Raw genomic sequence first — 4,929 nt, 5'->3', positions numbered from 1 at the left:
GGATATCAGGCTATGCTATGAAGAAAAAGAAGGAAATGCTCAACAGAGTCTAAAATTGTAGGACACCCAGAAAATTGTGTCCTATGTAGTTAAACATATCTGTTTCTGGTACAGTATTCCTTTCTGAAAGCCAGCCATATCACAAACCCTGAGGCATGACAATTTGATCTACACAGCCTCACCAGCCACACCAGCTCCAGCCATGTCTCTATCCTGGATCTCTCACCACTGACCTTCCCTTGTACCCTTTTTTTGTTTTGGCAAGGAGGGGGGAAGAATCTAAATATTATCACAAATTAAGATTCTTGAATTTATATCATTTAAATCAGGGAATCTCCCATAGAGCATCTAACCAATAATTCACCTCAGGTGTGGTTTTTTTGGAAGGTGGAAGGGTTGCAGAAGATAAATAATAAGAATAGTGCCTTGATTTTACCTGGTTTTAGGGGATTCTCAGGCTGCCTTCATATACCATACTTGGTTCAAAATATAGAAGCTGAGCTCTCTTTTTCACCACTACAACTTCTCAGTTAAATGAGTTCAGATTTATCTTCCTGGTAATAGTATATTTTTGACAGGTTTCAATAGGAGTATGAGAGTAACAGTAGCAAGGAATTGGGCTAAGGGCATGAACATGAGTCAGTTTTATTTGGAAGTCTTTGGGTGAAGTGATGGCTGATGTGAAAGGGAGCCCTCCACAGATGTTCGCTCAGTGCCAGGGCCCAGGCAATACAAGATGCCTTGAAAGTGAGGACTGGGTAATGGGTGGTAATGACTCAACTCCAACAACATTTCTGTGCAATTAAATAGTGCCCCCAAATTTTGGCCATTTGCTGCACTGTCATTCACTTCTAATGGAACAGGCTGTTCAAGGGTCTTCCAGCTCCTCTGAGACTCTACTGATCCCTACATTTTTATTACTTTTCTTCCATTACACCCATATCTGTTTATCTGTAGGCATTTCTACAAGCCTAAATACAGATTCTCTTAACATTTCCAAATTCGAATCTCTCAAATATAACCTTTGATTCTCTAAGATTACCAGCTTTTAAAATGCAGAGACTAATATTTGAATTTATTTATTCTTCATTTTGGAATGACCAAATAAATGCCCCTGTCTTTGACTATATTCTATCACCAATGCCATCATAAATATGAAAATAAATATTCACACTTCTCAAGCATCTCAATACGTGCAGTGAAGCTGTTTCAATTAAAGAAAACAAATTTTCTTTTCAGAAAGGGTCAAAGATGAGCGTACTTCATGAAAAATGTGACTCCAGTACTGTTAGAAACAGACTATATAACACTTTCTGTGGCAGAATGGTTTTTATTTTTTTCAGATCACTGATTCCCAACCTGTATGCTTATAAGAATCACCTGGGGAGCCTTAAAAACACTGATGCCTAAGTCTCACCCCAGGTTTCTATCTAAGCTGCACTCCAGAGCTTTTAAAACCTCACTTCAGTTCAATTGATTCATTGACATTGGGTGAGTCCAAGATTTTTGAGTATTAAAATTCTCTAATGTAAAGCCATCATACAAACCATTGGTCTAGTCCCTTTTTACTCAACCTTCCTTAAACAATGTAGAAAAGGCACTGTTAATATCATAACATTTGTAGCCTGTATTTTAAGACAAACTCTATCTTATAGCTGATTTTATTTGATAACTTCAAACAACAAATTTTCAATCCTTTTTGAATTTTTAAAACAAGTATTCATAGAAATGCTTCAGGGCATCAGATTTGTCTTAAGAAAATATAATAATTTTTCCCCTTCTACAGAACATAAAAAAGTCAAGATAGCTGAGCTAATTCATCCAGATAGTTCTCTAGAATAAATTAATTTATGCCCAGGTAGCAGAAATATTGCTATAGAATGGACTCATTTACATCCAAAATAATAATGCCACTGCTAGCTATTTATGAAACAACTATTTTAAAAATTAACTTCCATATGTTCAAAGAAACTAAGTGGGAAATAATTTTTAGCATTGCAATTTCCATCTCCATAGGACAATCCTAATGCTACACTTCAAAATTGTTCTTCCAACAGTCTCCTATGCATATTCAGTAGCAGAATTGTTTTTTACTTTTTTCCTTGTAGTCATAGATCTTAAAATTATATCTGTGTCTCAGATACATCACTCCTTCAACCTTTTGTCGCCTGGCAACATTTGTATCTACTGGAAACTTTTTAGAATTTCAAATTCTCACACTGTCTCAGAGCTACTAAATTAAAAACCTTGAATCTGGGGTCCAGTAAGCTATTTTTTCCCTCTGAGGCAATGCCACATGTCTACAACCATCTGATCTTTGACAAACCTGACAAAAACAAGCAATGGGGAAAAGATTTCCTGTTTAACAAGTGGTGTTGGGAAAACTAGCTAGCCATGTGCAGAAAGCAGAAACTGGACCCCTTCCTGACACCTTATACTAAAATAAGCTCCAGATGGATTAAAGACTTAAACATAAGACCTAACACCATAAAAGTCCTGGAAGAAAACCTAGGCAAAACCATTCAGGACATAGGCATAGGTAAGGACTTCATGACTAAAACACCAAAAGCACTGGCAATAAAAGCCAAAATAGGCAAATGGGATCTAATTAAACTCCAGAGCTTCTGTACAGCAAAAGAAACAATCATTAGAGTGAACTGGCAACCAACAGAATGGGAAAAAATATTTGCAAAATATCCATCTGACAAAGGTCTAATATGCAGAATCTACAAAGAGCTAAAACAGACTTATAAGAAAACAAACAAACAAACCCAGGCAAAAGTGGGCTAAGGATATGAACAGACACTCTTCAAAAGAAAACACATATGAGGCCAACAAACATGAAAAAATGATCATCACTTGTCATTAGAGAAATGCAAATTGAAACCACATTGAGATTCCATCTCACGCCTATTAGAATGGTGATCATCAAAAAATCTGGAGACAACAGATGCTGGAGAGAATGTGGAGAAATAGGAACACTTTTACACTGTTGGTGGGAGTGGAAATTAGTTCAGCCATTGTAGAAGACAGTGTGTTGATTCCTCAAGGATCTAGAAATAGAAATTCCATTTGACACAGCAATCCCATTACTCGGTATATACCCAAAGGATTATAAATAATTCTATTATAAAGACACACGCATACAAACTGTAGCACTGTTTACAATAGCAAAGACCTGAAATCAACCCAAATGCCCATCAATGATAGACTGGACAAGGAAAATGTGGCACATATACACCATGGAATACTATGCAGCCATAAAAAAAGATGAGTTCGTGTCCTTTGTATGGACATGGATGAATGTGGAAACCATCCTTCTCAGCAAACTAACACAAGAACAGAAGATCAAACACTGCATGTTCTTACTCATTGGTGGGTGTTGAAACAATGAGAACACATGGACATAGGGAGGGGAACATCACACACTGGGGTCTGTAGTGGGGACAGCTAGGGGAGGGACAGCAGGGGCTGGGGAAGTTGGAGGGGGATAACATGAGGAGAAATGCCAGATATAGGTGACAGGGGGATGAAAACAGCAAACCACCTTGCCATGTATGTACCTATGCAACAATCCTGCATAATATGCACATGTACCCCAGAACCTAAAGTAAAATTTTAAAAAAAAAGATAAATAGCTGGGACCTAATTAAATTAAAGAGCTTCTGCGTGACAAAAGAACAGTCACCAGAGTAAACAGACAAGCCACGAAGTGGGAGAAAATCTTCACAATCTATATATCTGACCAAGGACTAATATCCATAATCTACAACAAACTCAGCAAGAAAAAAAACAAACTATCCCATCAAAAAGTGGGCTAAGGACATGAATAAAGAATCTCAAAAGAAGATACACAAATGTCCAACAAACATGAAAAAAAAGTTCAGCATCACTAATGATCAGAATGCAAATCAAAACCACAACGCCATACTACCTTACTCCTGCAAGAATGGTCAAAATCAAAAAACAGTAGATGTTGGCACGGATGTGGTGAACATGGATTGCTTCTACAAAGCTGGCGGGAATGTAAAATAGTACAGCCGCTATAGAAAACAGTGTGGAGATTCCTTAAATAACTAAAAGTAGAACTACCATTTGATCTAGCAATCCCACTACTGGATATCTACCCAGAGGAAAATAAGTCATTATTTGAACACATGGAAATTTATAGCATATTTGAACACATGCATATTTATAGCATCACAATTCACAATTGCAAAATTGTGGAACCAAACCAAATGCCCATCAATAAAGAAACGGTGAGATATATATATATATATATATATATATATATATATATATATATATATATATATATATATGATGGAATACTATGCAGTCATAAAAAGGAATGAATTAACAACATTTTCAGTGATGAGATTGGAGACTATTATTCTAAGCAGAATAACTCAGGAATGGAAAACCAAATATCGTATGTTCTCACTGGTATGTGGGAGCTAAGCTATAAGGATGCAAAGGCATAAGAATGATACAATGGACTTTGGGGACTTGGGGGGAAGAGTGGAAGGGAGCAAGAGATAAAAGACAGCAAATATGGTGCAGTGTACACCGCTCGGGTGATGGGTGCACCAAAATCTCATGAATCACCACTAAAGAACCTACTCATGTAGCCCAATGCCACCTGTACCCCAATAAATTATGGGAAAATATATATTTATGTAAAACCTAATATTTTTAAATTTGTCGTTTGAATATTTGAGAAACAAATTTTAGAATAAAGATACAAGAAAAAAAGTTAGGAAAAATGAATGTCGTGATGCATGTAAAGTGTCACAAGTGGTGGCTATCAGACTAGAATTACCCCAAAGACAGTATTCTTCATTTTCATAGGCTCAATGTGTGAACATTGTCTGGCTCTGTAGATGTTCAATCCACCTTATCAATTAATAAATTTAAAGATTAAAAATA

This window comes from Callithrix jacchus, chromosome X (genome assembly GCF_049354715.1).
Source record: "Callithrix jacchus isolate 240 chromosome X, calJac240_pri, whole genome shotgun sequence".
Taxonomy (NCBI): domain Eukaryota; kingdom Metazoa; phylum Chordata; class Mammalia; order Primates; family Cebidae; genus Callithrix; species Callithrix jacchus.
The sequence above is the reverse complement of the archived record's forward strand: the minus strand, read 5'-3'. Positions refer to the sequence as shown.